This window comes from Felis catus, chromosome A2 (assembly GCF_018350175.1).
Source record: "Felis catus isolate Fca126 chromosome A2, F.catus_Fca126_mat1.0, whole genome shotgun sequence".
Lineage (NCBI taxonomy): Eukaryota > Metazoa > Chordata > Mammalia > Carnivora > Felidae > Felis > Felis catus.
In genome coordinates, this window is record NC_058369.1 from 36,113,379 (window position 1) to 36,126,251 (window position 12,873).

At 44.3% G+C, this 12,873-nt stretch overlaps 1 protein-coding gene across 4 annotated transcripts in view; it reads right to left on the reverse strand.

The window, feature by feature from the left end:
* Nucleotides 1-12,873, reverse strand: part of TAFA4 (TAFA chemokine like family member 4) — a 208,423-nt gene that overhangs the window by 170,816 nt on the left and 24,734 nt on the right. For 2 of the 4 annotated variants that reach the window (XM_019824220.3, XM_019824228.3), the window contains exon 1: nt 4,714-4,845. The exons of the other annotated variants lie outside the window; for them this stretch is intronic. The gene's annotated coding sequence lies outside the window, so the exon portion shown is untranslated. Of the gene's footprint in view, nt 1-4,713; nt 4,846-12,873 lie in introns of those variants that run through there. 4 annotated transcript variants of the gene reach the window in all.

A 12,873-nucleotide genomic window follows, 5' to 3' on the forward strand; every position in this document is an offset into this window, starting at 1 on the left:
CTCTCTGTCTCTCAAAAATAAATAAATGTTAAAAAAAAAAAAAAAAAGAAAAATACTAGAGTGTCTTTCTAAAGGAGATATTTTATTCTTCTGCATGAGCAATACTACAATCTTATGAAAGGAGACAAATTAGCCACATCTTTACTATCTATCTTCCTAAACACAGCATATTTTTATTTGCCATTTCATTAACATTTTATTAACAAGAACTCCCTAATATCTGACACCACCATACTTTTGAATTAAAATTATTTATGCTCATGCTAATGACTTGCTTGCTACTTGTAAGATCCTGACACCTTTTGAATTAAAAAGAGTGACAAAAAAAATATTCAACACGGTTTTAGATTCATGACTCTTTGAAAATCAGTAGTTCATCCATATAGAGAAAGCCATTTATTAACCAGGATGTTTCATTACCATCAACATTCTACACCTGACACACATTAAGTGTTCCACAAATGCAGAACACCATTATCATTACTCACAACCATGCCAGAAAACAGAGTTTTATTCCAAATAACCAGTTTGGTTTTACAGCAACTAAAAAGCACAAACTATGAAAGAGGAGACTATCCCTCAATAAATTAATATTCTGAGTTTTCAAGCCTTGTATCATGCCTCGTCGTCATTTTAACATCTGTGTCTTATTATGTGCTCAAATAGGTCCAAATTGAGTCACGCTACCCCATCTTCTTCCACTGCCACCTCCCCTTAAATGTCTCTTTTGTAACCGCAGATACCATGACAGCTACTTGAAAGTGGCCCAAGCTTGCAGCTGTCAAATTCTTGAGCTGGGCTCAACCAGCATAACATTCTAACAAACTGATCCTTGAAAGCAAAAGAAGGGGACATGATTGGGCTCTGCAGACACAGCAGGAATGAGGGGTCCTTCCACCATCCCCACACCACCCTGCAGGCCTTTATTGGAAAAGTCAGGAAAGGACACTGGGCCAGAAGTTAGGACCCTAGTTCTTTTTACACCGTAGTAGACTGAAGTCATAACACCTTCTAGCCTTGATCTTTTAGAACACTAACCTCTTGAAGTATTCTCCAGATTTAAAATTCTGTGAGCTTTTGGGTCTTTCTTTAAACCAGATGGTGCAATTAAATTTATGTTTAAAAGTAAAAAAAAAAAAAAAAAAAAAAAAAGCACAAGAGCCCTTTTAACTGACTTTATGGAAGAAATGGGATTTAGTTTGAATAGTAACTCTAAAGCAGGAAGAGTTACTTCTTTTTCTAATAGCTATCAGAAAGATGGAAAGCCAAAGTTAATTACAAAGTGTAATTCAAGCCTATGTCTGTAAGCAAGGACTTCAAGGAAGGAAGTGAGCTTTTTCTAGTAATGTTTTCAAAACAAGTATTTATGAAGTGATTAATGTGGCCAAGATCACTTCACCAATCCCTTTGTGGACATCCTTTCCCTACTGCCTGTCCCTCACCCTCAATCCTGTATCTCCCTAACAAATTAGGATAAAGCACGCTGTATGATCTCCCAGTCATCCAGGATTGGCTTCAGGACTTGAAGTCATTTTGCTAATCTTAGCAGATGTATTTATCCAACACCGGATGAAATGCACACACGTATATAAATAAGTCCATCATCTAGATGTTGGATAGATGTTCCATCTATCTTGAGGAGAAAAAAAAAAGTCTCAGTAGGCTAGGCCAGTTACCATGATGTCTCTCCATTACTGTACAGAAATTAGAGCCAAAATATAGGGTGAAAACTCCCAAAGAAGAAAAAGGCAGAAGGAACAAATTAGGATAAAGCACGCTGTATGATCTCCCAGTCATCCAGGATTGGCTTCAGGACTTGAAGTCATTTTGCTAATCTTAGCAGATGTATTTATCCAACACCGGATGAAATGCACACACATATACAAATAAGTCCATCATCTAGATGTTGGATAGATGTTCCATCTATCTTGAGGAGAAAAAAAAAAAAGTCTCAGTAGGCTAGGCCAGTTACCATGATGTCTCTCCATTACTGTACAGAAATTAGAGCCAAAATATAGGGTGAAAACTCCCAAAGAGGAAAAAGGCAGAAGGGGGGAAAAACATACTTCTCTGCAAATTGTAAAGAGATCTATAAACTGCAGTCTTAATTTTATTAAGCTAAGCTTCTTAGTATAGAAATCCCCAAAACTCTCCAACTGGGCAGCTAATTGAGAGTTAGGAAGAGCCAAAATGACGTCCCTCTTTCTCTTATTCATCACAGGCGATGTACAAACGCTTGCTCAATATGATAATGTGACTCTTGTCAATGCACGTTCAAATCAGATAGAGGATTGGCTAGTGATGATGTCATCCCCATGGGTTAATCCCCAGCAAATGCAGTTTTAATATCATATGCATCAACACAACATTTACATAACAAAGTATTATATTAAGTGTAACAATAAACGGAGGTGCAGATAAAAGCAGCTATTAGAGAAAGGTTACGTGACACTGAAAAGGAGGTGGGGGGACAAAGACTTTTTTTTTTAGATTAAATGGAACTAGGTCATCAAACAATACACATCTCTAAAAAAAGCAAAAAATAAATATTGAAATTCAAGTGACCTAGAACATTCTAGCACTAGAAATATGAAAATGTTGCTTCCAATGAAAAATATTCAGTAATTAAGTGAAAACATTTATAAGTTGTGTGTGTGTGAGAGAGAGAGAGAGAGAGAGAAGTTTTAAAAAATTAAAGTCATTCAAAAATAAGTGAACAAGCAGGTATTGCTTTTCTGGGAACAGCAACTTTCTTTAACAGGGAAAACTGGCCAAGTCAAATCGTGACTTAAAACCTTATAGTAAATTTTAAAGCGTCAAAGGGTAGTTAAGATGCCACAGAGGGAAGAGAGAAAAGTCACGCAAAGCAGAACAATGAGACAGAACTGAGGGAGGAAACCTTGAAACACAGCTTTATGAGAATATTGATCAAGTAATGTCCACATATATGAAGAAAGCTTTTTGCACAAATGAGCAATGCCTCCTCACGCGGTCAGTTTGGGAGGACATAAGTCATTATTAGTCATGATGATTCTGAAAACTGTCTCTTGCTGCCTTATTAAGATCTGTATTACCAATCCAAAGGAAGTGTTAGGCTTGCACACTGATTTATGACTACAAACTTAGCAGAAATGCCTCTCACTGTAAAGCCCACAGGGAGCTGTTGAATTTTTTAAGTCATACATCTGTTCAAGAATGACCAAGTGTAAAACACTGATTATATTGTGATTGGGCAAGTGTGGGTGTCTGGGTGTGCAGGTTTAATTTTCAGGTTGGTGTGGATAATCCCCATACCAAAGAAGCCGACCAAGGCTTTGAACACACCGATCCCCACACACCGGGATTGCCTGTCACATCACATCAACCTTGCTAGTCTTGGAGGGACGGCCATAGAAAAGTTAAAGGGGAAAAGAGTACAGGGATGCAGATGCTTCACCAAGGGGAGTCCTTAAATCCTGGTTGGGGGCAGGGGAAGGGGGGAGTTTGGGCACTTGAGTAGGTCTCAGTGAGTCCACGAATCTGTACGGGTACATCTTGCTGCGAGTTGCCTCATGACTTGCCTAAGGCTGTCACCGGCATCCGTGGAACCCCAGACGTTAAACAAAACTGATTCAGGAGAAAATACTGATTCAGGAGAAAATCCAGTGGCACCGTGTCTAGCTTCAGCTGCCAATAGATGTGGGATATCCGGCTTTTCACTTCTCATCCTTCCCAAGCCATGAGTTTAGGGTTAAATATGCTCTCCCTTCCAGGAGCGGATTGACAGGGCAAATGATGCAAGACAACGTTTAAAAAAGCGGGGAAGGGGCGCCTGTGTGGCGCAGTCGGTTAAGCGTCCGACTTCAGCCAGGTCACGATCTCGCGGTCTGTGAGTTCGAGCCCCGCGTCGGGCTCTGGGCTGATGGCTCAGAGCCTGGAGCCTGTTTCCTATTCTGTGTCTCCCTCTCTCTCTGCCCCTCGCCCGTTCATGCTCTGTCTCTCTCTGTCCCAAAAATAAATAAACGTTGAAAAAAAAAATTTTTTTTTAAAAAGCGGGGAAGCAATGCAGACACTCTGCCCTGGTGGCTAATCCGAGGTGCCTAAGGCGGGAAGGGACGGAACTTCCAGACCCGCTTTTAGTGCTTCCACATGGGCGGGAAGCTTAGCGCTTCAGCCGGAAGACGCGTGCCAGGTGCACGCTGAGTCCTTCCAGCAAAAGCCTCACAGCCAAGATTTCAGGTGTAGGCTAACCTGCTCTCTCCCGTTGGCTCCTATAAGGATCCCGGCTCAGACCCAAGGGTTGAACCCCAAGGCCGGCTTCTCCAAAACAACTGCTCACCACGAGTTCGCCCTCGCCCTCGCCCTCGCCCTCTTCATACCGATCCGTAAGTGGCCTTTCCCGCACCCAAGGAGCTCCCCGGGGATCTCTGAGTGGCAAACACGAACCCTGAAGTTGCAAGATGCAGCTGCCCAGCCCCAGCCATGCATCCCCTCACTCAGGAGCGCGGCTTCCAACTTCGAGGTGCACGGCAAGCACCGCACAGGAGGTCTCTCCCGCACTCAAGAGCATGGGGGTTGGGGGCGGGGGGCGACGAGGTGCTGCCCGGAGCCGAGTCAAGCCGGTATCAGCCCGAGAGGCAGCTGCTACCCACGAGGCAGAGACTGAGCACTGGATCCAGAGCCACCCCAACCCCACCTTCCCGCCCTGTCCTTTCAGCTCCCAAACCTTCTTACTTGACTAGAGCCGCAGCCAAGTCCGGCGGCCGGGCCCAGGACGAGGCACGGATCTCCGCACAGAAGCCGGAGGACGCTCACCGCGCCACTTCCCCGCGGGCGCCCAGGGAGTGGCCCAGCACCTCCGCAGGCTGTCCGTGAAAGTTCCCACGTCTCTCCGAAGGCAAGTCCGAAACTGCCGCAGAAAAGCAGCGACCGTAGAAGCGCGGGCGCGACTCCCCTCCTGGGGTCCGGCAGCAGCCGCACGCCGGCTCCGTGCGCCCCGTCCGGGCCGCGCGCAGAGAGCAGTGCAGGGCGGAGCCGGCAGGCGCGCGGGCCGGGAGGGGCCGGCCCATCGCGGGCCGCGCTGATTGGCCGGGCCGGCGGCCGCCCCTTCCCCCGCCCGGCCCGGTGGTCCACGTGGGCCGGCCCTCGTCCCGCCCCGGCCCCGTACCGCCCCCGACTCGCCTCCGCTCGCCTCGCAGCGCCTCTCCTGAGCGCCTCGCTGTGGCCACTGCTCCGCGGGTGCCGGGGAAGGGTATTCTTTCCGAATACCTGGAGCCGCGTGAGCCCTGCATGAGGGAGAGGAATTTAGGGTTCGGCTCCCAATGCAAAGCAATCCCCACGCACGGTATCTGCGTCCGAAGACCCGAAACACTTCGCAGACAGGCTTCCTTGGCGGCCCAGAGCGTAGCGCAGACATCACTAATCCGGCTTATGTAACTTGCTTGCGTGGGAGAGGAGGAAAATCCGCGCACATGTCAATAACGGAATACTTTATTTTAAAAATTACGAAAGTACGACTAAGACTTCTTTGACTCGCACTCCGTGCTGAACCTTCCCCGACTGAAGTAACGCTAACCATCTGTCACATGTCAATAGTATTCGTTTTACAGAGAATACCTCATTGGATCTCCATTTTGTAGGCAAGAAAACTGAGGCGCCAACAGGTTAAATAACTTGCTCAAGATTACGGCTAATCAGTGGTAACTGTGTAATCTGAAGCCAAGGAGTCTGGTTGCAGAGTCCACGTTCTTTAATATTCGAAGTGTAATCCAGAAGAGGCATCCCCAGAGACTTTGTTAGAAATGCAGACTCTGAGACCCCACACTGGAATCAGAAACTTCATTTTAACAAGATCCCCAGGTGGTTAGTTTATGCAAAAGTTTGAGAGGCATTGCTCTCTACCACTATCCTGTTCACTGTCATTGGTTTGCCTTACTCTGCACTGATATGAAATAATGCGCTATCCCTGCCTCTACCCCCATCCTGCACTTCCAAGTGTATTTGCCCTTCTCTGAGCCTACTGCTTGAGCCAATGTATGGAAGCCTTCCTGCCTCCCTTCCCCCTACCTCTGTTCTTTGCACACATGTACCCCATACCATATTATTTTGCGTATCATTTAACACTTTCAACACTTTGTTCTTATCAAAATCGGGGCTCTGGGCCATCATGTTACAAAGTAGTCACCAGTCTTAGAGGGAATTCAAGCATCAGAGACAGGGGCTTCATCTCTGAAGTGTGCCTTTGTGCTAAGATGCTAGGGAGAATGAGGGCAGATGCAAGGAAAACCTGTAAGTACATGCCAGGAGATGCCATACCTCTCTCCTGAGACCATTCATTCATTCATTCACTGAAAGCAACTGAGGGTCAACTATGTATCAGGCACTGTAAACAGGTGCTGGTATCTGCAGAAATAAGACAGTAAAAACTCCTCCTATGGAGTTTACCTTCTAGTGAAGGGAAGCAGGCAACAAATGATAAGTACAGATGAGTAGAAGGTATGTTACAGAGAGAAATTAAGTGTAGAAAGGGAGAAGAGTGCTAGGTGGGGGTATTGAATGGAGTGGTCAAGCTAGTTGTCACCTGAACTTTGGAACAAAGACTTGGAAGGGCTGAGGGAGCAGGTCATTTAGAAGAACTCCACATGCATTCATTCACCAAATATTTATTGATTTAGCACTTTATGTCAAGCATGGTTATGCTTTGCATCTGAGTGTTCACTTAAGCTCTCTGTTTTTCAGATCTCCAAGTTTCCCTAGACTGAAGTTTACCTGTCCTTCGGGGGGGCAGGCAGGGAGGGGGGAATGTAAGCAATTGTGTGGCTCTACCTAATACCATATTCTCCCATCTTGGGTGTTCAACACTGTTAGGGGTTTAATTGTGTCCCTCAAATTCATATGTTGATATCCTAACCCCTAGGATGTTGGAATGTGACCTTATTTGAAGACAGTCTTTACAGAGGTCATTAGGGTAGACCCCAAACCAATGTGACTAGCATCCTTATAAAAACAAAAAATCTGAAGACAGAGACACAAGGAGAATGTCACGTGAAGATGAAGGCGGAGATCGGGGTCATGCATCTACAAGGCTAGGAATGCCAAAGATTGCAGACAAACCACGCGAAGAGGAAAGAGGCATAGAACAGACTCTCTCTCTCTCTCTCTCTCTCTCTCTCTCTCTCTCTCTCTCTCTCAGCCCTCAGAAGGAACCAACCCTACCAGCTTCTTAATTTCAGACGTCTAGCCTCCAGGACTGAGCGATAAAAAATTTCTGTTCTTTTGGCCCTCTAATTTGTAGTGCTTTGCTAGAGCAGCCCTACCAAATGAATAAAAGTATGATTCTTAGGCAAGATGGTACAGTTAGGTACCATCTTCCATTTTCCAATGTCTTTTGGCAAGAACCCAAAATGGTCTGATCAATTGAGATTTACTAACCAAATCAGAAGAAAAGGCAAATTATGTTTAAAAACAAAAAGCCAGGGGCACCTGGGTGGCTCAGTTGTTTGAGGGTCCAACTCTTGATTTCAGATCAGGTCATGATCCCAGGGTCATGGAATTGAGCCCAGTGTTGGGCTCTGCGCTAAGCGTGGAGCCTGCTTAATATTCTCTCTCTCTCTCTCTCTCTCTCTCTCTTTCTCTCTCTCTCTCTCTCTCTCTCCCTCCCTCCCTCCCTCCCCCATGTCCTCCTCTCGCATGCTCTCTTTCTAAAATTAAATATATATATATATATATATATATAACAAAAAAAATAAAAACAAAATGCCAAATGAGCCCCAATTATTCGATTGTTTTTACATCATCTATTTATTGAATGCCTGCTGTGCACCAGGTTCTGCGATATGATGACAAGGCAAATGTAGGCCCTGCTTTCTTGTGACCTGTGTGTCTTGTTACAGGAAGAGTTGGACAGTGAGCAAATCATCAAATATATGAACAAGGTAATTTCAGAACCGAGTAAGGGCTTAAAAGAAGACTAGAGGATTAAAAGAATGGAGGATGGGTTTAATTTAGATTGGCTGCCCAAGGAAGGTCCCCACGAGGTGGGGACATATAAGCTAAGACCTCAGTGGCAGAAAGCCATCCAAGCAAAGAGCTGGCAGAAACTGCTCTAGGCAAAGAGAACAATCCCTCTTGGAAAAGAAATATCTCTGCCATGCATTCCATAACACTCTTCCTTTCGCTCTTCACCACCCATCGTGCCTCCTGTGAGGTAGTACAAAATCAATTAATGCCTGTCTCATAAAAATAGGGTCAAACTCTTTATCTTCTTAAGAACCTGTGAAGGTTGTACCCATGCAGTTTTACACGCATGAGCAGCCTCACAAAACACCCTTTGACGTGGTTCTGTGTTTGTGGATGGTGATAGCACATGACTGAGACACTGTTTATTTTCCTTACCTGTAGCATCTGTTGGACACACCCTGGTGCTTTAAGCAATAGGCTGATAACTGTGCCTGAGAAGGAACATTCCAACTCTCTTAGGCCCACTTACAAAATCCTCATATTATCAAGTGAAGCTTCAGTTTTAAAATTTTGCAATGCTCATGTATTTTGAACGTCATCTTTACTTGGGAGAATAGTAAGAACGCCAATTAACGTTAATCCGGCAGACTTCACATGGATTGTTATCCTCACCACCCTATGAGATAGGTTCTCTTATTTATAACATCCATTTCACAGATGGGCAAACTGAGGCTCAAAAAAGACTAAATAATGCACCCAGAGTTAAGACCACTATTGGACAGCCGACTTAGACCCTGAGCCGGTCTCTTTCACTCTGAGGCTTATGCCAGGATGGGCCAGCCCAAAGCAAAAAGCATGTGTGTTTTCCTTTGCATTTGCCTTTGAAATTTTCAAAGCACTGTTTTCTAACTTTTTTTTTTTTAACCCCAGCCCTCTAGCTTTCAAGTTCACTCTTCTACGCAGATATTTGCTTTGCTTTCCTTCACTTCAAACCGGGAACTGCAAGAATTTTGATAAATGAAATGACTGATATATATTTTGTTTTCGGCCTGTTTTTCAGCATCCTCTGAGGAAACGGGAGTCAAGCTCCTTAAGCTCAGCCTGTCTTGTCAGACATCCATGCCTCATACGCGGACACTCTCCACCACAAAGGGGGGCCCCTCCCCTCACTCGGATACTAAAGACCAGACACCCGTGCCAAACCAAATGCCCTACACGACGCGCTACGCCAGCTCTGGCCCTCTTTACACAGATACTAATAGGTCCTCCTGCCTGAGAGTGAACATCTAAAAATGGCTTCAGCTGATCTTTGTGAATCACTTTCTATTCTAGTAGCTTCCCTACAGTCTTGGCCAGGGAAAAAGCCCGGGAAATTTGCAATGGTGACAAGATGTGAGGTATCTCTCGTTGGATCCTGGATTCCCCCACCTCGCTTAGGAAGTGGGCGGCTGTTTTAGCTGTTAAATGACTTCCTGCCTGGGATGGCTTGGTCAGGCTTGCTTTAAACTTCTGGAACCCAGACAAGGTGTCTGGCCATTCGCTTTGGAAGGCTCAGGTGGGTTTCACTCTCCTTCCATTCACTGACCACAAATGCTTCAATAATTTATGCCCTGGAAAAGAAGAGCACTTCGGGGAAAATTAGCATAAGAAGGATTTATGGAACCACAGTGGGAGGGCATTTTTAGAGATCACACAAGAGCTGTTGCATGGAGCAGTATGAGCCAGTTCCAAGCAGGACCAGCCTCAGAAAGAATCATCAAAGAAATAATACTCCTCTGGTACTCTCTTTTTCCCATCCCTTCCACCCACCATCTCCCAATGTGGCTATATTGCCCGCGGGTACACAGAAGACCGCTACTGTCATTCATTAATTTATGTTTTCATTGATTCTTTCATGAAGTCATTTAACATTTTTGTTTGTCAAATTTGCACATCCACGTTCACAGCAGTATGAGACACACAGCCAAAAGATAGGAACAACTCAAGTGTCCTTGAATGGATAAACACAATGTGCTCTGCACATACAGTATCATATTATCTGGCCTTTAAAAAGAAGGATATTCTGATACATGCTAGAAGAAGGATGAACATCGAAGACACGCTAACTGGACCAAGCCAGTGAAAAAAAAGACATCTACTGTATAATTCCTCTTATATGGGGCATCTACATTAGTCAAATTTGTACAGAGAGGGTAGAATGATAGTTGCAAAGGATGGAGACAGGGGAAAATGGGCAGTTTAGTGTTTAATGGGCATAGAGTTTCAGTTTTGCTAGATGAGAAGGGTTTCCAGAGATGGATAATGGTGATGGTTATGGAACAACACAAATGTACTTAACACCATGGAACCGTACCCCTACAAATGGTTAGGTGGTAAACTTTATATGTATTTTACCACATTAGTTAGTTTTTTAAACTAACATTCTTCTAAATCAATCAAGAGTGACAAAATTTTAATTTTTTTTTTCAACGTTTTTATCTATTTCTGGGACAGAGAGAGACAGAGCATGAACGGGGGAGGGGCAGAGAGAGAGGGAGACACAGAATCGGAAACAGGCTCCAGGCTCCAAGCCATCAGCCCAGAGCCCGACGCGGGGCTCGAACTCACGGACCGCGAGATCGTGACCTGGCTGAAGTCGGACGCTCAACCGACTGCGCCACCCAGGCGCCCCAAGAGTGACAAAATTTTAAAGCTTGAAATGTGAGACGTAATTCAATTTTTTTTTTATTTTTTTGAATGTTTATTTTTGAAAGACAGAGAGAGAAAGCGAGGGGTGGGGAGGGGCAGAGAGAGAGGGAGACAGAGAATCCGAAGCAGGCTCCAGGCTCCGAGCTGTCAGCACAGAGCCCGACGCGGGGCTCGAACTCACGGACTGCGAGATCACGACCTGAGCTGAAGATGGACGCTTAACTGACTGAGCCACCCAGGCGCCCCAGATGTAATTCAATTTGTATCAGAGCTTACTAGACTTAGACTAAACACATTTTCATGTAAACAAAAAAAAATTGTTTAATTTTGTTTGTATATGCTAGACATAGTAATAGGCACTTGAGATTCAGTTGTAAAAGACATTCATAATCCCTCAGAACTTAACAAAAACATAGCATGACGACCTAGATAGAATCCTCATTCAGTTTATACTTTCTTCCTCCAACAAACATGGAGTCCCGTTGAAATTTTTAAAAGTAGGAGAGACTCTGTTGACAGAAATGCAGAAATGCTTGACCAGTGATAGGCTAATAAGAATACTATTCTGAGGGAAAACAGGGTTTGTAGTCACATTTGTATCCCACCATGGGCCTAGCCGGGCCTTTCTAACTCTGTATTCTTTGGGACAGCCATCCCACATCACAGAGAGTGATTACATGTACTAAGAATCCCTTCCTTCCCTGTTCACCAACTCAGCTTGCTCTGAAAAGACTCAATCTAGATGAGGATGATGGTCAAGAGACAAAAGTCATCAAGTATCTTTGGAACTTGGCTTCTGAGGAAGCTGAGCTTGTATCATGCAAGTGGATATTATGGCAAACTTAGGGTGGAAATAGTAACCACGTTTCCGGTCTATAACTGTGCTATTTACTCTCCTAGACTTATAGTGGAAAGTTTTGGAGAAAGCAGAAAAATAAGTATGGGGTTTTATTCCAACTTTCTTTCCATCTGCTCTATTTTAATACCGGCAACAAAAACCACCTGCCATTCGACTTTTATTTTTGGACTTGAACATTTCACCTCTACCTTGAAATGACGTTATTTAGTCAAAGGTCATAAATGTTAAAGTAGGATTTAAGAGGCTTCACTTGGACATCTGACATTTGGAATACTCTTGATCAGGGACTTACCCACCAGGGAGGCCAAATCTATCAGTGGACCTCAAATCCCATGGATTTCAAACAAGTTGCAGTACTAAACATTTGCCTCACTGCCAAACACCCCTGTCTGAGAAAGCATCCTAGGCAGAATCCTTGATTGCCAGTGACAGAAACTCAACACAAACAAATAGGCAAAAAGAGGCTACTGCTTGCATAACTGAGATGCTCTAGAAATGTAACTAGATACTGGTATTCAAGGGAGGGCATGAATGTGTTTCTTCTCCGTCTCTTGGCTGTGTTCTTTTGTTTGCATTGGACTCATTCTCTCTTACTAAGAGGAGGTTTCTTCCAAGAGGCAGGAAAGATAATCTTCAAAAACTCCAAGCCATCTCCTTCCAGCCATATGACCTTAGATGCACAAAGAATTCTCCTCTCACTTCAAATTAAAGAAATATAGGCCAGCTTGTTTTACAAGCACCTCCTCATGCCCACACTGGGTATAAGAGGTGAATAGCAGTCACACTATAATCACACAGTTACATTCCTCCAAAAGAACGAGTGTTGGACAATAACTAATGTCCATGCCAGGAGTGTGCCACATACAATGCCCTGATTGACCAACCCATACAACAATAGCTAATTAGATTAGTTTAGGCTCCGGAACCTAAAACTGTCCATCCATCCACTATTTCTGACTTGCGTGGTCTGGCTGGAAAAATGGCATGAACCAATCACACTTTCCTCCCTGGAACTTGAAAATGGAAGCTCAAGAAACTGAGCCATTGATTTGGGGCAGCTGAACTAAATTACATGACAAATACTTATGGGTAATGTGCAACTGAAGTTGTAAAGAAGCCAACCTACATAACTGGAGATCAAAGAAGAGACAAACATTGACGCTGAGACCATATCACCTCTGAAAGAGAGGTTCAGGGACTTGCTGGCTCAGTTTACTGGGAGTCTTCATTAGATGGTCTTCACTCTCTCCACTTTACAGATGAAATATTGAGGTTCAGAGAACTTATCTGATCTTTCTTAATGTGATGTTTCAAGCTAGAAAGTCTCTAAGTCAAGAATACACTTTCCCCCTACTGCAAGAGGCCTCAGAACCTTGAGTAGCATAGAA